The following is a 23,378-nucleotide window of genomic DNA, read 5'->3' as shown; positions in this document are numbered from 1 at the left end:
TTCTTGAAACAAAACTCAAAAACTTCCAAGTTTATTATGATTCTTCACCCTCTCTCTCTATGTACGGTGGAGAACCTTTGGTTTTCACAAATATTTTTTTGGGAGGTTTTAACGCTATATTCCATTACAGGTTTTTTGGTTTATTATTTGGGTCTTAAAATCTTCCTCCACAAACCCTAGAGGTAGGTGTTTCACAAACCCTAAACGCATGCAACATAGTAACGTCTTCTCCTTTGTCTCCGGTCCACTTTCTTCTTCAGCGTAGATTGTTAGGTTTAGTGTTTCGTATGGACTATAATTCATTAATTTTCTGACGTTTTGATATCTTAGAAAGTGTTAAATTGCCTTTTTGATTAGATTTCTGTGCGTGGCATATGGGAGATACTTTGTAACCATTCTAATTGGATATTTTTATTGTAAAAAATTAAATGGTGATAGGCTTAATTATGTGAATTTGACCTTTCAAGAGAGGTTTGTTTCTTTCATTGTTTTCTGAAGTTCTATGGAATATATAATTTTTTTTTTTTTTTTTTTTTTAACTATTGTATGAAAAGGAAACATGTTCCTTATAATACCTGAACGACGTCTTGAAAAAAAGTCTTCAACTCCTTGCTACAAGAAATACAAACACCAAGATGATGCTATTAAAAATTCGGTTGGCCCTCTCTTTTCATAATATTTTAATTTTTTTCCCTGTTTTTCTATTTTGTCGTTTCTTATAAGGTTTTTAATTGTTTCGAATTTAATTTCTATTCTTATATATGTTTGAATCATATTATGAAGATTTAGTGTGAATTATTATTGAGGATATTTCATGACTCTTGGTACTCTTATTGGGGACACTGTTAACAAATCTTGTAAAAAAGATTTCAATTTTTTTTCATTTGTGTATTATGTTTTTATAGCAAAGATTTGATTCTTAGATGGGTATTATAATTTGTGGAAATTTAATGCTCTTTTTGTTTGCAAGAATTTTCAATACTATTCTATTACTTGAATGCTATTTTCTTTTTCAATGCTATTTTCTTATCAAGTGGTGTTGTTGCTGTTGTGGACCAATTCACATGGTCCTATTCTTTGATCGGGTTTGCAATTGAGGTACACTATTAACAAATCTTGTGTGCGGAAGATTTCAATTTTTTTTTTCTTTTTTTCATTTGCATATTATGTTTTAGTAGGACTCCTAAGTTGAGCAGAGAAATATGTAGATACAACATTGTTGCTACTATTAAGGATCCAATTAATCACCCGTTAAAATTAAATTATACCCAACTTTTGATTGATGGGTAGTTTGTCAATGCCGTATCAATTAAGACTTCCCAACATTCATGGACTTATTAGTAACGCCAATGAATTCTTACTCAAATGTACTTCTTCCTTTCATATGGATGGTAGGTAAACCTACTACATTATGTATGTATATATATATGATATGGCTATTTGATATTGGATCTTAGGATAGGGGATGTGATTGCTCATGATCTTAAAGGTGACACTGAAGATATAAATCAAGTGGTTGCTACTTAGTACTTACAATTACATGTTTGGGAGAATTATGCTAGAGCCATTATGTTAATCATTATGTTTTAAACATAAAATTGATTGCAATTTCATAATGGCTTACCTTTCATGTATTGTACGGGTTAGCAACTAATATATATATAAAATTGAAACCTCTGAAATTCTCACAATTTTTCATGTCAGCAAAATATTTAAATAAAATTATCATTTTATTTAAATAAAATTATTTTTGTTTAATCTAAACTTAACAAGTAATGAAACTCTATCTCTTTAATAAGTCAAACTTAAATTCAAACTCATCATTATCATTTTTTTAAACAATTTTTTTTTAATCCAAACTTAACAAGGAGTGAAGCTCTATCTCTCTAATAAGTCCAACTTATACTCAAATTCAAACATTGATAATTTATCTCCAAATTTACGAGGTTAAACGTGAACACTATAAAAGCAAAGCAAACCCCAATATATATTTTTTTTTAAAGCCAAGTAGAGGTATAAGCTCTTCTTATGTTATTTTCTTCTCCTCTACTTTGTTATTTTTTTATTTTTTTTATGGCTTTTTATGTATTTTTTAAAAAGTAATTTTTGCATATGATTGCAATAATTGAAATTATTCTTTCGAATGTAACTCATCTTTCTCTTATATTTCTTTATTGTTTAGTCATATTTATTTTGTTTTGTTTCAATAATTTTTAAGTAGTAAATCATCTGATTCTTTAATATTTTTTGGTCTTTTAGAAATTTTAATATCTGAATTTTTAAGTTATTTTTTGCAGTATCTGAAATTGTCTGAATTTTTTTTTATAAGTTATTGCACGTTCAAGCAATGACTTATTCATCAAACTGTAACACAAATTGAAGTTATACAAGAGTAAATCATGTAATGGTGTAGTTTCTTAAATTTTTTATAAAATTATTTTACTCTACCTCACAAATAGATAGGTTCCCCTACATAGCACGGGTTAGTGGCTAATTATTATAATTTTCAAAGCAATGACATACTTTTTTTCCTTATTTATTATTATAAAAAGGTATAATATAATGTAAAAAACTCAAAAAGTATTCGATTATCTTTGGACAAATCTCTCAATTAGATTAGTAATATAAACCTTGTTAAGAAGGAAGTCACCTCTAACTTTCTACTTTTTTTTTATGTGAACTTTCTAAGTTTTATATATGTAAAAGTTCTTAAAAGAATTAACTAAAAAGAACATATATATTCCAAAAATAAATAAATAAAATGTACATACTGGGCATCCCTTTACGAAATTTCCTCGAACTTTCCAAGTTACTAAAGCCAAACACCCAAAAACAAAAGAAAAAAAACAAAAAGAAATTATAATAATAATTCCCCTAAAGTTACTCGTTTGACTACCTTTTCATGACGCCGGACAAGCATAAAATCAGGAAAGAAGAAGAAAAAGAAGAGCTGAAAAGGCGTATGATGTTTCCTTAATCCTCAAAGACAATTTCTTAGCATATCTCTGAAAACTGCCTTTGTTTACACTTCACAGTTGTATAATATTTTCTGAAAGTTTCCTGAAAGTTTTCTTAGCATCCCTTACGAAATTTCCTCAAAGTTTCCTGAAAGTTACAACTTACAAAATAGCTAAAAGGAATTAGGAAAAATAAAATAAAAATCGCTGAAGACATAAATTATTCGTTCTCTCTTTTCAAGTATTTACAAGGGAACTACTCTGAATATGATAATATAGCTCTAATCAGGTACAGAGCCAGGACTTGGAGTTAGGGGGCAACTTTACTGCTAGTCGTGTGCGATGGTTCCGGCCTTTGAGTCTACTATTTTACTACTAAGGATTTTTGTTTAAATTTTTTTAAATGGCCAAGTTGTTTGTTTTGGATAAAATAGATTGATTGAGCTTAATTTTTTTAGTTTTATTATTGGTGATTTTTGTTGTTAGAATTATTTTGGGCTTGTATTTTTTTTTTAGATTTAATCTATTAATTTTTTATGTCCTTTAAAAGGTGAAAAATGCTAAAACTACAAATTTTTTACAAATTGCTAATGTGGTGAGTAGTTATTGATAAATAAAAAGTGATGCAAGTGTACAAACCAATAAGAATTTGCTACTTTAATAGTTTGTATAAACGTTGTAAAAACGTCTGTGGCTATAATATTACTCTCAAAAGAATTGATAGTATTATTAAGGGAGACAAAATGTAATTTTATTGAATAAAATTGCTAGAATTAGTACCTATTAATATAGTAATATTTTTTAAAAAAAAAATTAGGGGGACCGTTGCCCCCCCTAGTCCAATAATAGCTCCGTCAATGGCTCTAATCAAAGCCACAGCTGATATCACACACACTGAAGCTTTGTAAGTTTCCAATGGCTTCCATAACCTCTGAAATAGCTTCCTCTTCTTCTTCATTGCCCAAATGGGAGTATGATGTTTTTCTCAGTTTTAGAGGCGAGGACACCCGTAATAACTTCACAGACCATCTATATGCTACTTTGGATCAAAAAGGAATTAGAACCTTTAGAGATGATGAAAGACTCGAGAAAGGAAAACCCATTTCCACGGAGCTCTTGAATGCTATAGAAAAGTCGAAATCCGCAATCATTATTCTATCAAGAAACTATGCGTCTTCATCTTGATGCTTGGATGAACTTGTAAAGATTGTTGAGTGCAAGGAAGAGACTAGGCTAACAATTTTGCCTGTTTTTTATGGTGTGGATCCATTTGATGTACGAAATCAAAGGAATAGTTTTGCAGAAGCCTTTGCTAAACATGAAGAACTTATCAAGAACAAAGAGAAGTTGCAATCGTGGAGAGCTGCTTTGACTCAAGTTGCCAATCTCTCGGGATGGGGTACACGGAATAAGTAAGAATTTCTTTTGCACACTTCTAGAATATAAATATTATTCATCATTACTTTGTTCACTTGGCCAGGTAAATTTTTTTTCAAATTATGTAATTTAATATATTTTCTCAGCTAGATAGAAAAGAAATCTAATCATGGATCGCTGAATTTAATACGTATGTTGTGTCCATTACTCAAATATTAGCTACTTTTTTTTTTGAGAAAGCAAATATTAGCTACTTGGTTAGTTACTAGTGGATTATTTAAAGAAAAAAGAAGATTAGTTACTAGTGGACTTTAATCAATTACTCTACGTAGAGAATTTGATGAGTTTCTCATATAATTTATAAAATTGGAATTTTCAACCGGTCACTTTATTATATTAATCCGGAGCAAAAGCAAGCTTAATTTCTTTTGTGAATTGATTGATTTTATCTTTTAATACAACTGATGAATTGAACAAATAATAGATCAAAACAAGCAGCTTAAGCTGTAGACACGGAGCACAATCTCAAGCAGCAGTTGGTAACTTTAAATAGCATAATTCCTGGAACTCTTATTTTCCTCTGTGTGCATCTCCCCTTAACCTTTTTTGCAAGAGGCGAATCCAAATTTTATATCATTCTTCATGGCTTTGAAAATGGCTTCTTCACCTTTAAAATCTGCAGCATGAAATCTCTGATTTGTTTCTAGTACATATATAATAAATATTAGCAGCTTAGGCAACTACTATGAGTGTAGACCAAAGCTGCTGCCTTGTATAACCCATCTGAATTCTGCTTCCCAATCTTCAATATGTCTGCATAATGATTAACAATTCAAGTCTATTTTCCATATGTGTCTTGTGAATTGTAGGCATAAAAAATGCTCACTGCTTTGATTGAAAAAATTACAGAAAAAAGATAGTGTTTCCATTTTTTCCCCACTAAACTTGTTACTTGTGAATTGATCTTTTTTTCCTTTTATTTTTATTAGATCATAAACTAAGCTATAATGAATGCTTAAGCATTTGAAAACCAAATATTTTTCCACTAATCTAGAATTGAAGGAGACTATCTAATGCAAAGAAGTCAATACTGTACCGGAGGCTATACCGGTTTGGCTACCGGTACGATATATTTCTTATACCGGTGTACCGTTTCAAATTTACTGCTATTTTATATTTTATATTATATATATATATATATAACTAACAATAAATGTGAATTTTTTTTTAATTGACTAGACATCTAAAAAAGAAATTATAAAACAAATTCTAGATCTGCTTTTCACTCAAATGACAAATCCGAAGTTGTTGCACATATACAAATCAAGGTATACCTGCCAACATTTGTTACTACTTTTTTTAGTTTTTATTCTCTTCTTCTATCTTTATTATCTTTTATATATATATATATATATATATATATATATATATATATATATATATTTCCTATATCTAATTGCTCCTTCCCTCATTTTTATCACCTTGAGTTAATTTTCTTTCACACCTTTTTTAATGCTTCGTAGGCAGGCTTACTTGATAGCTCTTCCCATTTTGTTTTCTTATTTTCTCCTCCACATCACAAGCCTGTCCTAGTCACCTGACACCTACCTCCAATTTCCAAGAACACTTAATCTTTACACGTTTAAACTTAACTCTTCAGTTTTCAAAGTTCATTCATTTATTTATTTTTACTTTTGATCTATCTCCTTTAGTTTCACCTCACCTCTCTCTCTAGTTTCATCTCCTCTCTCAAGGTGGCATGGCCAGCCAATTGCTCATTGGTGTTACGTCTCACCATCAGTGTTAAGGGAAGAACATACGAAGAAGGTAGAAAGTATAAATTAGTGCGATGAGAAGTAGAGAGAAGCATTTGAATGTCTAAGTTAGGTATTGGTTCGGAATTTGTTTTCCGGCCGAAATTCTTTATATACGCTGGTACGGCCGAAACAACTCTGGTATGTCCGGTATTTAAACTGGTACGAAATACGCTTGTTTTTGTGCCAACCTAGCCTCTAGTACGGTATATACCACATGTATCGGCCAATTTGGTACAAAATAGACTTCCTTGATGAAATGGCTTCATAAGTAGACTTAGACATGGCAAAATGAGTTAGAATTTTTTGATCAAACCCAATCCAACCTGAAAAATACTTGACCCGAACCCGAATTTTTGACCCGAAGTAAAAACGGGTTGACCCATGACCCGACCCGATTATTTGCGAATAAACCTGACCTGACCCGTTAAAAAAATTCGCTTAAAAAATATTTAGACAACATCCTGATGCTAGGTGCATAAAGCGCAAATCATCAAAACCAATAGATTATAGATAGATGTTCACATTTGACAGACATTAGACAAGACAAGACAACCCATTTATTAAAAAGAAAAATGCTCATTCAATTTGATATGACACTTCACAGCTCTGAGCTCACACACTTGACTCACAATTTCAATCAAATGTAGTCTAGTAGTCTAGTACACTAACCTACTTACTATTTACTAACGCAGTAAATGGCTAGACTTAAGGGCGTTTTTTTTTTTTTTTAAAGAATCTGCTAGACTTAAGAGCTTGTAGTTGATTCTTAAAAAAGATAAAAGAAAAAAAAAAGAATAGAACTTGTAGTTGCTATAGTCCACAAAGGCTGAAAGGCACAAATCTCTATGAGGTAAGAGCTTTCAGCCTTTCACAATTTTTTTTTTTGCTTAACACCTTTCACAATTTTAGTCTCTCTGAGAAGACTCTTGTGCCTCTACTTTTGTGGGAATGATATTATTAATGATGTAAACTTAAAATATATACTTTTAAGTACTCTTTAAAATCTATTTACTCTTTAAAATCTATTTCTTTTTGGAGATGTAAACTTGTAATTACATGTATTTTGATAGTGAGTTATTAACATTAAAGACTTTTTCCATCATGAATTTATGATTATAAAAAAATTTTGTCATGCTCAAAATGTCAGAATTGTTTTTGATTTGTTTAATTGATTTTAGTCATTCTTTCTAAATAGGTTGTCATTGATTTTTTTCTAAAAAGGTTGTCATTGATTTGTTTTTGTAATTGAAAAAAAAAAAAAGCTCGTTTGAAAAATACAGGTCAACCCGACTCAACCAGCAACTCAATTGACCCGACCCGCACTGTTTTGCCAGGTCTTTAAGTTGTTGTGCCATTGAATTTGCCAGTATTGAAAGAGTCCAACTGACCAAATATATAGATTAATATATTTGAACCTTTGTCCATTTCCACTTGTTTGTTCGTTTAGACACCTTAAATAGATTGTTTAACCTAATATATTAACTAAGTGATTACTTAGATTAATTATTCAGATCTAGGTTAAACAAGCATATATCATATCATGCACAAATGCAGAAAAGTAAATAACACCACGATATGATAACCCAGGAAAACTGATGAAACTAACCGTTTCAAGGTAAAAACCTAGAGAGGATTTGACCTAGGTATCCTCAAGGTAAACCAAATCCACTATAAAGGAATTGAAGTTTTTACAAAAGATTTAGCCCTAAATCTAATGCTACCTCCAGTAGTAACTTACTTACACGACCACGTACAAGCTCTGAATTTACGAATTCCTTCTCTTCTTGGATTTATACCAACACAAGCCGCCTTGCTTGTGACTTTGAGATCTCACTCAAAGGTTTCAAATCACCCTCAATAATTATCTCGATGCAGCAACTATGTTCTACCAATGCTTGATTGTAATTTTGGCTTCGGTAAAATCTTGTGTAGTTAAAAGGTACAAAATCTCTCAAATCTCACAAAGAGTAACACACAAATCTTCTAAAAGTCTTCAAAACATGTCTTGGGTTTTTCTTTTTATATGTAGAGAAGTTTAGAAGAAACCCTAAACATTTTTGCAGGCTTGGCCTGTTTAAAATTTTGCAGAAAAAAACTGGACTTGCGATTTTCGATCGGTCGAGCCTAATTCTTGATCAGTTGAGTAATGCAGAACCATACTCCCTTTTTCTGCAATCAGCTGGACTTCAACCTTGAAACAACCGCTTTTAAGCATTGCCTAAATACCTAGACTAGACATGTTTTGTTCTCGGTTTGCCAACACAATACAACAATGATTCTAAATATTTAAATCTAAATCTTTAGAACCTAACAATCTCCTCCTTTGGAAATCCGTGACAAAACATACATACAACATGTAATGCTTAAATCAAATACCAGCCTAAATACAAGTTATTGCCCTAATACAATTCTTACACAACTACTAATTATTTGTTGCTAGTATAGGCAGCAACTATAGAAAGAATTGACTTGTAAATTCCTAAAACGCTAAAAACAAAACATAAACGCATGTGTGGAAAATGCAGTATAATAACCTAAATCAGAATTTGAACTTTGAATTCATAAAACATATAAATAGACAGTGAAAAAATCAATATGAATAACCTCACCATCATCGACTATCATAATCAATAACCGCATCACATCAATATTTGTGAATCAAAGACATAAACAACAGAAATAAAGATAGAAAAATAAACACAAAACCAAAAAGAATATCAAAATACATCAAACTCCCCTTAAATATAATAAATCTACTCCCCCTACATACAAAACTCCTAAACTCTACTCCCCTTTTTTGTTACGAATTGCCAAAGGCAAAATCAGTCCTCAAAGGGTGGAGGAGGTGGAAAAGCACTCCTATACTTCGCAAAGTCAGCTCTCAAAGAGGCAACCTTCGTCAACAACTCATCAAGAAACTGTCCATGAGTAGCCTGTGTAGTCATGAAGGACACCATCATGGCACGAAGTGAAAAAGGAGGGGCAACTATAGGGTCAACATCATCAGCACCGCCAGAAGGATCCATAACAGCAGTCGGATCCACAAATGTCTCCTTAGTAGTAGGCATAGTACCAATGGTAGGAGCTATAGTGGTAGCTTCTCCTCGTGATCTCTTATACGTCTCAGTGCTTGTTTCAGCACTCTTCATCTATGCCTACCATTGTCTAAGATAGGTGGCTCCTATAGGGGCAGTGATATGCACTAACTCTAAGGGAGGAAGCTTGGATAAACCTAAGAACCTAAAAATTCTAAAAATAAACATAGGAAAGAACAACTTCTGATTCTTACTTTTACTCTTATAGATATCAACAATAGTTTGTATGAACATGGAAGGAAAACACATAGAACCATCATTAATAAAAGCATAAAGGAAAGCACATCTACCTATGGGAACAATATGAACATGGGAAATGGGATAGATGTTATGACAAGTAATCTGTAAATACTCAAAATTAATCTTAGTGAATTCACAAAAGTTAATTCTTGGATCAGTACCCCAAGTAACAAGACAACCATAAAGAAGGGACATCATGTCATTAACAGCAGGAAACTCAGTGTATAGGTATGTGGATTTATAAACTAAAGGTACACCTAAAGCTTCAAAGACAGTTTGTTTAGAGATTGTAAACTCTTGACCTCTAATCCAAGAAGTCAAGTAATGACCGGCTGTGACCTTAAAATACACAGAGAGGTTAGAGTAAAACTCTCTAATCAAAGTTGCAGGAGAAGGATCAGACACTTGACATAAAGAAACACAGTTCCTAGACACAAAGTTCCTACGAATAAAAGGATCTAGCTCACTCAAAACTATTTCCCTCTCACCCTAGATAGACCAATACTTAGTTAAGGTCTCATACGTTTTCTCACACTTGGCAGACAGAAAATGCTCTCTATCACCTAGGGTTGAACCTAAAGAGGAAGGCCCAAGGTTTCTATTGGCTCTACATTTGAACTTCCTAACAACCTTAGGAACCATGACTAAGAATCAGAAACAAAGAAAACAACAAAAACCAAGGGCAGACCACATTAAGACATGTTAGGGACAAGATAACATGCAATTTGAAAAACTATATGATGCATGATCTAATGCTTTTAAACAGTCTAATTTCATAACAATTTTGAAAATTGACAAAGGAAATTTATGAATTTTAGAAAATCCCCAATTTTGAAAAACGTAATTCTCAAAAAACCTTTTGATGATCAATTGAACAACACAACAAGTATAAAACAAGTTATAATCACTCAATCCATCAACAATAGAAGCCGATTTCACTTAGTTTTGCCCAATTTCACAAAATCCCCAATTTCTCATGAACTTAGAACTCTAATTTCAAAATTTTCAATTAATCACAAAATTTTGAAATTAAAGCATGTGAAACATGTTTATATGATGCACAAACAAAAACCCTATAAACATCAAAAACCCCAAATTTTGAAAAATTAAAATATCCCTAAAAAAATGCATGAAAACATGTAAAAAGATGAAAAAGAAAGGTAAAAAAAGTCTTACCTTAAGTGTATGAAGAAAGCCTTTGAATCTTTGACCAAGAAAATGACAAAAAAAAAATTGAGAGAAGGGATTGAAAGAGAAATTAAAGAGATAGACAAGAAGCTTCTTTGAAAAAGTCACATTTGATTCCTTTTTGTTTAAAAAAACAAAAAAAAAAAATTCAATCAGTCGAGAGGATCGAATTTCACATGAAAACAGGCTCGACTAATCGAAAGGAATCGGGTAGGAATCGAAGGGACCCAAGACTTTGAATTAAAAAACTTGTTTTTCTCCTTCACATTTTGATCGGTCAAAAAATAGACTTCGATTGGTCGAATTACAAAGAAATAGAAATTTTGAAAAATTTTGGAAAAATTTTCTTCAGAATCATATGAAAAACTGTTTTTATGATATGACATGTATGGTCATGACTTCAAATGATTTTCAAAACCAAATTTTTGAAAGAAAAATTCAACTTCATCAAATTTCCTCAATCTTTTCTTTCCTCACTTCCCAAAATGTATTAAACACATCAAGAATTTTAATTTTGGAAGGCCACACAACTTAACACACAATCTCATGTACCAAATTTAACAATGTTTTGTTTGTGGTGTGTGCAACTAGCAAGTGCATGAGATACTCACAAGGTAATATGTAAACAAAGAATAAACACACTTTCTACATTATTCATCACATAAATTTGATAGTGACTATCAACTTAAGAGTTACATCATATAACTCTCACATCTCTTAGAAAACATACTTGCAACCAAGTCAATTTTTTTTTCTTTTTCTTTTTATTTTGAAGCATATTTTTCTTTTTTTTTCTTTTTTCTTTTTGCTTCTTTTAACTAATGTACAATAACACCTTAAGTATTTTGTTGTGCAAGTGCTACACCTTACCGAACACGGCTTTTATGATTTGCACACAAATGTTCATGATTGATGAGTAACTATGGTGAGATAGTTATTTATGCCTTTCTCCTAGGATTTTTTAGTCCTTACAATCAAAAGTATGTGACTTCAAACCAAGAGCATGTGTTTAAAAACCATAAACAACTCACACAATACAAGTACTACATAGCACAAACTAGCAAAGTGCAGAAAAATAAAGTTCATCAAAGCTAAACAAGTTACATAGTCATGAAATGTAAATTTCATAAGCCAACCTCAATTACACACCTTGAAGATGTATAATACAACCCCCCCCCCCTTTTTTTTTTGCTTTCTGATTTTCTATTTAAAAAAAAAAACTGAAAAACAACCCTAGAATGCAATGTATGAATGTTATGCAAATGCAATCCTAAAGAAAAACAATTTTAGTCACAAGAGATAGAATGAATTAACATAAAGACCATGAAACTCATAGGTGACTAGGGACATGTGATCACACCAATCACTTGACGAAGAGACTTAAACTTTCTTCTATCAAGAGGTTTGGTAAAGATGTTGGCTTTCTGATGCTCAATAGGAATGTACTCAAGAGTAACAAACTTTCTTTCAACAAGATCCCTAATGAAGTGATATCTAATCTTTTGACCATAATCACCTTAAAGCTTCTTCATCAAAAGATGTTGTGAACAACAACTTTCAGCTGCAATATATTCTGCTTCTGTAGTTGACAAAGAGACAAAATTTTGCTTTTTACTCATCCAAGCAACAAGATTGGTTCATACAAAAAAACACCCTTCAGTGGTGCTTTTCCTATCATCAACATTGCCAGCCCAATTCGCATCAGAATACCCAGTAAGAGAAACATTTGGCTCTTTACTACAAACAATCCAAAATCACAAGTACTACTGACATACTTGATTATTCTCTTAACAGCATTAAGATGTGATTCTTTTGGATTAGATTGAAATCTAGCACATACACCAACACTAAAAGCTATATCAGGTTGACTAGTAGTTAAATACAACAAACTATTTATCATACTTCTATATAAAGTAATGGCAACAGATTGGCCTGATGAATCATTCCCAAGTTTTGTATCGATAGCCATGGGTGTTCTAGCATGTGCTACCTTTTCGGGTTCAAATCTCTTGACAAGGTTTCTAGTATATTTTGCTTGGTTAATGTATATTCCAGTGTATGTTTGCTTTATTTGCAATCCCTAAAAGTAGGTAAGTTCACCTACCATGCTCATCTCAAACATCTTTTTCATTTCATCTGCAACAAATTTAGCAAGAAAATCATTAGTAGAGCCAAAAACAGTATCATTAACATAAACTTGAGCTACAACAAAGTGATTCTTATCCTTCCAAATGAAAAGAGTAGTATCAACATTTCCTCTCTTGAATCCATTCCCTGTGAAACAAGAGGTCAGTCTATCATACCAAACTCAAGCAGCTTGTTTAAGACCATACAATGCTCTTTTTAGTTTGTAGACATCACCAGGCCTAAAAGGATCCACAAATCCTTTGGATTGCTCTACATACACTTCTTCTTGCAACATCCCATACAAGAAAGCACTTTTGACATCCATTTGATACAATTTGAAATTCAAGTGACAAGTGATGGCTAAAAGTATTCGGATAGACTCAAGTCTAGCTATAGGTGCAAATGTCTCATCAAAGTCAACTCCTTCCACTTAAGTGTATCCTTATGCAACAAGTCTCGATTTATTTCTAACAACTGTTCCATGCTCATCGAACTTATTTTTGAAGATCCACTTGGTGCCAATTACATTGACTCCTTCAGGTCTTGGAACTAGTTCCCACACATCATTTTGAATAAATTGATGAAGTTCTTCATGCATTAAGTTAATCCAATCAGCATCTTATAGAGCTTTATCGACTTTCTTAGGTTCCATTTGAGAAAGGTAACATGAGTGTGTAATGACATTCAATGCTTTAGATCTCAGTCTCATATTGTCATTCAGACTTCTGAAGATATTGGTGGAAGGATGACTAAGTTTGACCCTAGCAAATGGACCTTTCACCAATGAAGTTGTTGTACTCTTTTGCCTGGATGATGTACTTGACTCATCATGTTCTCCTAGAGTTTCCTGACCGGTGTTGTTGGTTCTGAAACTGTATCATTTGGAATCAATAATTCTTCATTAGTAGACTCTTCAATATACTCCTTAGAATGAGCATCTTCAACCTTTATAGATCTCTCTTGAACCCTTTGATCTTCTTCAACTTGAGTTTCAACACATTGTTCATCATTTATTACCACATTAGCAGATTTCATCACAGTTTTCATTCTGAGATTATATACCCAATATGCTCTGCTTGATGTAGAATACCTAAGAAAGAACCCTTTATCGCTTTTTGCATCAAATTTCTCCAAATTCTCTCGGTCTCGAAGGATGTAACAGTCACTACCAAAAACTTTGAAGTATTTCACCACTGATTTCTTTCCTCTCCAAAGTTCATATGGAGTCTTCTTTGTATCGGGACGAAAGTACACTCTATTCAAGGTATGACATGCAGTGTTTACAGCTTCTCCCCAAAAGGATTTCGGCATGCTTTTATTATTCAACATGACCCTAGCCATCTCTTGAATTACTCTATTTTTCTTTCTACAACTCCATTTTGATGAGGTGTCTTGGGTGTAGAGAATTCTTGTTTTTTCCCTTGATCATTGCAAAAGGATATGAGTTTAGAGTTCTCAAATTCTCTTCCATGATCACTTCTAATCTGAGCAATCTGGATATTCTTCTCTACTTGCAACTTCTTACACAGATGAATCATCTTGTCAGCAACTTCTGACTTATCTTTCAAAAGAACCACCCAAATGTATCTTGTAAAATCATCCACTACAACGAGGATGCACCCATAAAATCATTTCACCTAAGTTTTGAACTCTGGTAGGACCTATAAGATCAATATGCAGTGACTCCAAAGGTCTAGATGTCTGAACTTCACTGATTGATGGATGCCTAGCTTTCACTTATTTGCCGATCTGACATGGTTCACAGATAGTTTTCTCTATCTTTTCAAACTTTGGTAACCCGAGAACTGCTTTACACTTAGAGATTTTCTCTATTTTCTTGTGACTAGCATGTCCTAGCCGTTGATGCCACAAATCCACCTGATTAATTTTTACACTATAACACTTATGATTTATGCTTGGTATACTGTAACAATTATCAGCTGTTCTTAAACCAACACATATGCAGTCACCTCCTTCATCAAGTATCTCACTTTCACACTTGGTGAACAATACATTTAGCCTATTGTCACAAATTTGGCTGATGCATAGCAAGTTTGCCTTCAACCCATCCACGAACCACACATCTTCAAACACGGGCAGCCCTGGAATGTCTATTGTTCCAATTCCTCAGATGACTGACTTGCTTCCATCTCCAAAAATGACGGTACCAATCTTTCCTTCAAAAAGAGTCTTGAACAAGGCTTTATTACCTTTTGTATGCTTGGAACAACCACTATCCATATACCAAAGACAAGTATCACGTGCTTTCAAGGCAATTAAAGTGGTATAACAGACATAATTATTGCATGAAGTAGTTATACGTAAACATTCAAGGATAGGATTAGGACATCTAAAAATCCATATAGTACTAGTGAAAATAAATTCAATTCTCATCCTAGCTGCTTTCAAGATACGAGACAAGGAATCCATGACGACAAGGGTCAAGGATCAACTCTAGGTTAAGAAACCTGTAAACAAGAGCTAACCCGCTCTGATACCACTTGTTTGTTTGTTTAGACTCCTTAAACATATTGTTTAACCTAATATATTAGTCAAGTGATTACTTAAATTAATTATTCAGATCTAGTTTTAGCAAGCATATATCATATCATGCACAAATGTGGAAAAGTAAATAACACCACGATATGATAACTAAAAAAAACCGATGAAACTAACTGTTTCAAGACAAAAACCTAGAGAGGATTTGATGTAGGTATCCTCAAAATAAACCAAATCCATTATAAGAGAATTGAATTTTTTACAAAATATATAACCCTAAATCTAATGTTACCTCTAGTAGTAACTTATTGACACAACAACGTGCAAGCTCCGAATCCACGAACTCCTTCTCTTCTTGGATTTACACCAATACAAGTTGTCTTGCTTGTGACTTTGAGATCCCACTCAAAGGTTTCAAATTACCCTTAGTAATGATCTTGATGCAGCAACTAATTCTACCAATGCTTGATTGTAGTTTTGGTTTTGGTAGAATCTTGTGTAGTTAAAAGGTACAAAACCTCTCAAATCTTAGAAAGAGTAACACACAAGTCTTCTAAAAGTCTTCAAAACGTGGCTAGGGTTTTTCTTTTTATATGTAGAGAAGTGTAGAAGAAACCTTAAACGTTTTCACGAGCTTGGGCTTGTTTAAAATTTTGCAGAAAAACTAGACCTGCGATTTTCGATCGATCGAGTAAGGCAGAACCATACTCCCTTTTTCTGCAATCAGTTGGACTTCAACCTTGAAACAATTACTTTTAAGTATTGCCTAAATACCTAGACTAGACATGTTTTGTTCTTAGTTTACCAACACCATACAACAATGATTCTAAATATTTAAATCTAAATCTTTAGAACCTAACACCATTTTCCACTAATCACAACTAGAATCTCGGTTTTCGTGTAAGTCCAGCAAGGGGCATGATTCTCTAAGATCAAGATACTTGCTTTCGTGGAACTGGCTGGACGTTACTATATACTTGTTATAAGTTTACAGTAATGGCCAATCTAGATGCCAATGCTCATGCCATAGAATACATCCTTAATGAATCACCATTCTCCATATGACTCCTCAGGAATGCCTTGTTACTGACCCCAATCATAGAACTTTATTCCATTCCCAATTACATTCAGGAAGTACGGGAATTGCATAAAGGCTCCTTCTACTTCCGAGCAGGCAAGCTCCTTTATTTGAAAGCAAGAACTTCTATTCATTCTGCAAAAACAATAATTTAAACTACATTAATATGGGATCACAGGCATCTTTTCTTTATTTTTCTATTTTATTCTAAATCAAGCAATGAAAGCCTGAAGAATTCCAAAAGTTGAATTAGATATATAGTCAAGATACAATATAACATGACATGCAAGTTGTAATGAAGAATAGTTACAACAAATGAAGAATCATGTAAATTGAAATGTTGCTTTTTGACGTTATATTGAAAGTTGTTAATTCCATATTTAAAAGACAATAGCTACCTTCCAACTCTTCCTGACCAGGACCACTATATGTGCACTTTAGTTTTGTTGGATTCTAAGACTTTAGGTTTAAATGTATTAGAACTTCAATTTGTAATGTTGGCAAACCATGATCAAAATGTTTAGTCTTGTTTTAGACTTGCTCAAAGTATGTTTAAGTTGTAAAGTTGAAATCGAGTGTACTGTAGAATTTACTGTGTAAATCTGCTTAGCTCGATCGATCGAAAATTATACTCGATCGATTGAAGCTCGTGTAGATTGTTTTTCTGCAGAATTTTCCAACTCAGCACAAACCCGTTTTACGTGTAGGGTTTAATGTTTTGCCCTAGATATAAAAAGGAAAACGCTAGCCACATTTTGCGGTTGCTCTTTATGCTGTGTGTGTGTGTGAATCTTTTGTGAGATCTAGAAGTGTTTGCCTTCACATATACTTAGGGTTATCAAGATTTAGATTGATGTCAAGAGCTTGGTGATTAATTCAGTTGTAGATTCAAGAGCTTAAAGATATACAAGCAAGAGTGCTTGTGCTTGCTGGGAATCCAAGAAAGAAGTAGTCCGTGGACTCGGAGCTATCACATAGTCATGATAGTAAGTTTCCTACTCGAGGTAGTAATAAGATGTTAGTAGTCTAAGTCGCTATCGTGTAAACTTCAATTCTTTCATAGTGAATTCAGTTTACCTTGAGGATAGCTAGGTTAAATCTTCCCTAGGTTTTTCACTGGTTTGGTTTTCCTGGGTTATCATATCGTTGTGTTATTTATTTTCCGCACTGTTTCAATGATATGATTTATATGTGTTAACCTAAATTTGCATAATTTACCTAAGTTAATCACTTGGCTAAATAACTAGGTTAATCTGGTTATGTTTTAAGGGGTCTAAAAACGTACAAGTTTTAATGTTAAGGTACCACTACACAGATGACTTCCATCCAGTGATGATTTTTTTTTTTTTTTTTTGGGGTCCTTAAACAATGGCTTACTATTTTATGTTTTCTACAGTAGCCCAAATATGTAGTGCAAAATTTATTTTGCCAATTTCACAATTGATTATATTTTTTCATATTATGGAACTTAGAGTTCCATTTTCTATAATGAACGAATCTAAAATAGGACATTTGTTGAGCCTTCTATCTTGTTTTGGCCTATCTTGACTCAAAAAATTATTGTTCTATACTCCTGGCAGGAAGGAGTCAACAATTATCGAGGAGATTGCCAGAAAATTAATTGGTGACTTGCATTATTCATACTTAGGTGTTCATGAGGATCTCGTTGGAATACAATCTCGTGTGGAGGAAATGGAGAATTTATATTTAAGCATGGGGTTGAATGATGTTCACTTTATAGGGATTTGGGGAATGGGTGGAATCGGTAAAACAACTATTGCACAAGTCCTATATGACAAAATCCGTTATCATTTTGCTGGCAGCAGTTTTCTTGCAAATGTAAGAGAAAAAAGTGGAAATGGTGGTCTAGTTACTTTACAGAAACAACTTCTTTCTGATATCTTGTTTGAAAAATATATTGATATTTGGGATGTTCAGTGGGGAATCAATTTGATAAGGAATAGATTATGTCATAAAAGGGTTCTTGTCATTCTTGATGATGTGGATCAACCTGAACAATTACAAGCTTTAGCAGGCAAGCGAAGTTGGTTTGGTCAAGGGAGTATGATCATTATAATAACTAGGGATCAACATTTGTTAATTAGACATGAAGTGGCTAAACAAAAAATATACAAGGCTAAGATATTGAATAATGATGAAGCTCTTAAGCTTTTTAGTCTGAAAGCCTTCAAGCAGGACAATCCTTTAAAAGGTTACGAGGTGCTATCTAAAACATTTATACATTATGCTCAAGGCCTTCCATTAGCACTTGAAGTTTTGGGCTCCTTCATGTTTCGCAGAAATCTAGATGCTTGGGAATCTGTACTAGGTAGACTAAATGAAAGTCCGGAAAGGAAAATCCTAGATGTGCTCCAAATAAGTTTTGATGGCCTAAAGATAACAGAGAAAAAAATATTTTTGGATATTGCTTGTTTCTTCAAAGGAATGACTAAATATCGTGTAGCAAATATACTACAAACTCTCCATTACAAGCCATACATTGATATAGATGTACTTGTAGAAAAATCTCTTATAACCATCTCTAGTGGAACGTTGTGGATGCATGATTTACTACAAGAATTGGGTAAGGACATTGTTCGTTGTGAATCTCCTAATGAGCTTGGTGAACGTAGTAGGTTGTGGTTGAAGGAGGATGCCCTTCATCTACTAATAAATAGTTTGGTAAGTTAATTATGCAGGATTTTAATCTCTCTCTCTCTCTCTCTCTCTCTCTCTCTCTCTCTCTCTCTCTCTCTCTCTCTCTCTCTCTCTCTCTCTCTCTATTAATAACTTTTAATATGCTTACTTTTTGTTGTTGGGTACTAGGGAACAAAAAACATTGAAGGCATCTTCCTTAACTCATCTCCAAATAAAGAGGATAATGTTAAAGTCAATTTTGAAGCCTTTTCAAAGATGAGGAACCTAAGATTGCTTAAAATTGGTAATGTGCACCTTCCTGAAGGCCTCAGTTATCTTTCAAGTGAGTTACGTCTTATGAATTGGCTTGGATATCCTTTAAAATTCATGCCAAGAAATTTCCATCCCAACAAACTTGTTGAACTCATAATGCCTCATAGCCACATCAAACAACTATGGGAGGGAGTTTGGGTAAGATTTTCACTCATGCAAAATGTGTTTTTTTTAAGAATCAATTATGTTGATAAGGGTTTAATTTTCTCTTTTTAATTGTTTTTCAATGTTAATAGTGTTTAGAGTGGCTAAGGACCATTGACCTCAGTGATTCTAGAGAGTTGATCATGACCTTGGATTTTGCTAGAGTCCCAAATCTTGAGAAGCTGATTCTCAAAGGTTGCACAAAATTGCCTATGATTCATGCATCCCTTGGAGATCTCAAACATCTTATTTTGTTGGATTTGAATAATTGCAAATGTCTTAAAAGCCTTCCATGCAAGATCAGCTTGGAGTCTCTTGAAATTTTTATTCTTTCAAGTTGTTCAAAGCTGAAGAAGTTTCCAGAAATTGTAGGAAATATGTCCCATTTGTTAAAACTTTATTTGGATGGGACTGCTATAGAAGATCTACTAGCAACAATGGAGCAGTTAACTGGGCTTATCAAATTGGATCTAACAAATTGCAAAAACCTTTCAAGTCTTCCGAGAGTTATTTATAGTTTGACATCTCTAAATACTCTCACTTTATCTGGTTGCTCAAAACTTTACAAAATGCAAGAGAATTTGGGAAATCTTGAAGGCCTAAAGGAACTAGACATGAGTTGTACTGGTATAAGAGATCTACCATTATCAATGGAGCACCTAACTGGGCTTATCAAATTGGATCTAACTAACTGCAAAAATCTTTCAAGTTTTCCTGGAGTCATTTGTAGTTTGACATCTCTAAAAACTCTCACTCTATATGGTTGCTTAAATCTTGACAATATGCCAATGAATTTGGGGAATCTAGAAGGCTTAGAGGAACTAGATGTGAGTGGAACTGCTATAAGAGAGCCACCTTCCTCCATCTTTTGGTTAAAAAATCTCAAAGTACTATCTTTCCAAGGATGTAATGGGCTGTCATCTGAATCATGGTCATGGAAGAAGCCACTTAATTTTCTGTTAATGACAAAAACTCCAGATTTCATGGGCCTGGTATTGCCTTCTGTATCAGGTTTGTTTTCATTAACTACATTGAATATAAGGAACTGCAATCTTCAAGCAATCCCTAGTGATATTGGTTGTTTGTCCTCATTAGAAAAATTAGATCTAAGTGGAAATAATTTTGTTTTCATTCCTGAAAGCATTAATCAACTATCTAATTTGAGAGAATTTTGGGTGGAGAATTGCAAGAGTCTTCAATTGTTGCCGGCACTTGGATCAAGTGCTCACATAGATGTTCAAGCAAATGGATGTACCTCACTGGAATCTTTACTACCATTTAAAATAAAAGATAATTCACAAAATTATTTCTATCTTCTCAATTGTTTCCAATTGGTTGACAATAAAGGCCGCTGTGACTTGTTCACTACAATGCTAAGAGAATATTTTCAGGTCTCTCTCTCTCTCTCTCTCTCTCTCTCTCTCTCTCTCTCTCTCTCTCTCTCTCTCTCTTAGCTTTCTTTAAACATCATGGTTGATTTTTGTGTTTCAGGAATTGTGCTATCGAGAATCAACTAAAAAAGTAAGATTTGATGTTGTTATTCCTGGAAGTGAAGTTCCGATTTGGTTTAGGCATCAAAGTGTGGGGGCTTCAGTAAATCTGGAAGTACTTTCATATTTATTTAAACAACTTAGAGGAATTGCTCTTTGCGCTATTTTTGGACCGCACCAGCATCGTCCACCTAACCATCTCAGTTATAACCTTCTCCTTACGTGTTACTTTAAAGTCAATGGAAATTACTTCAGTAGTTATCCACTTGTAAGTGTTTCGAAAGAGTTTGATATGGTTGAATCGGATCATTGTTGGTTTGTGTATTTGCTCTCTAATTATTTACAAGGCTTCTTTCAAAAAGAATTTCTTCAAATTGCTAATGGATCCAGCTGTCAACTTGAGATTGAATTCAAATCCGCGGATCCAAGCATGATGGAGATAAAGAAATGCGGGGCCCATATGATATGTGAGGAAGAAATGGAAGATCTGAAACAAAGCATGGGTCAGAGTGAGTGCAGCAGCAGCAGCATCATTCCTTATAATGAGGTTGTAGACGTTGTTGATCATTTTGAAGAGGATATCAAAATTAAGCAAAGTCGTGATGATGAGAGCAACAATGAGAATGGAGCTAGTTGAGAAGGTAGCTCTACTCACATACAATACTCTAAGACTAAGAGAGTATGACCGTTTGGGAATTCAAGCACACAAGATAACTCTAAGATGGTGAGTGAGGACTCTCGGTGAAAAACCAAATGGTGGCGCTGAGGAACCAAACCCTTTTTATTTGAACCTTTTGTAAGTCACCAACTCTCTCTCCCTCCCATCAATTTTTTTTTTTTTTTTTTTTTTGGGTTTTGTATAAGTTTCTTTTTGATAAAACTATGTCATAAATGCTATTTTCAGGAATTTATTGTGGTACTCATTCATCATTGAACTGTACGGACATTAAGAACTTAATTGGACTTAGAAATTGTCGCATTGCTACTCAACAAGAAGTCAGGTTTACGAATGAGTATTAACACATATACAAGAAATTAGTAGTAATTAACTAATGATTTAAATTATTTCGTAGTTATATTTGATACAGTTTACTAATATATATATATATATATATATATATATATATATATATATATATATATATATATATATATATATATCCTTTACAACCTATTTTCTCACGGCTTTTGGGTTACATGTTGCAATGACTTTTAATATATTAACACATATACAAGAATGAGTAGTAATTAACTAATGATCTAAATTATTTCGTAGTTATATTTGATATAGTTTACTGATATATATATCCTTTACAACCTATTTTCTCACGGCTTTTGGGTTACATGTTGCAATGACTTTTGACATATTAAACTGGACTTTGGTCTTGACCGACTACAAAAAATTTGATTTTTAGCAGCGGTTGCAACCACAACTAAAACTATTAAAAACTGCTGCTAAAAGTCATATAGGTCTATACTAGCGGTTTTCTAAATCGCTGCTACAACTTGAATAACCGCTGTTAAGTTCCCGTCGCTACAAGTCACTATAGGTTATAATAGCGGTTTTAGGAATCGCTGGTATAGAAAAAAATTATAGCAACAGTTCATAGAACTGCTACTAGGGAATTAAAAACCGCTAGTACACACAGCCTTACCTTTTGGAATTAATTATTTATAGCAACAGTTATGTAACTACTACTATAGATTCTTTAGCAGCAGTTTTATAAACCATTGCTAAAAAAATTAAAAATGTAAGTATAACCTTCCCTTATTTCTAGCACGAGTTATTTTTAACAGTGGTTTTGTGAATTGCTACTAGATATTCTTTAACAACACTTTCATAGAATGCTGCTAAAAAAAAACCCACTAGTTCGTACACTATGTTATAAATTAGTTATTGCAACAAAAAACAACCGCTACTATAGGTTCCATATAGGAGCAGTTATAAAAACCATTGCCGAAGGTATAAACATTATTGAATATTACAAAAAAATTAATTAATTTTTTCCTTGAAAATTAGTAATATAACATGTTTGGAATGTTGTTAAAATCCACAATTTCATAAATCAAAGTAATAAAATTATTGCAAATAGTTAATAATATTGATCCAAATGAAGAAATAAAACTTTACAATTCGAAGTTTGAAATCACAAATAGCCAAATAAAAATATAAACAATACTTTTTGGTACTTAAGATAAGACAAGGATAAAATAATTGTAGACAACCTACAATAAAAACTAAGTTTATAAATATTCCCTTTGAAGTATGCCAAAAGTCACTCCAGCAATGAAACTTGGTCTTCCTTTATATTCCAATGTATTGTGTTAGTTTCCTGGAATACAATAAACCATATATTTGCATTAGTAAAAACTATATATATATATAGGCAAATCTT

The 23,378-nt window shown here is 32.9% G+C and overlaps 1 pseudogene; it reads left to right on the top strand.

Moving 5' to 3' along the window:
* The first annotated feature begins 3,872 nt into the window (after positions 1 to 3,872).
* On the top strand, positions 3,873 to 21,759 carry LOC142633332 (TMV resistance protein N-like; annotated as a pseudogene).
* Positions 21,760 to 23,378: the final 1,619 nt, after the last annotated feature.

This window comes from Castanea sativa, chromosome 5 (assembly GCF_040712315.1).
Source record: "Castanea sativa cultivar Marrone di Chiusa Pesio chromosome 5, ASM4071231v1".
Lineage (NCBI taxonomy): Eukaryota > Viridiplantae > Streptophyta > Magnoliopsida > Fagales > Fagaceae > Castanea > Castanea sativa.
The sequence above is the reverse complement of the archived record's forward strand: the minus strand, read 5'-3'. Positions and strand labels throughout refer to the sequence as shown.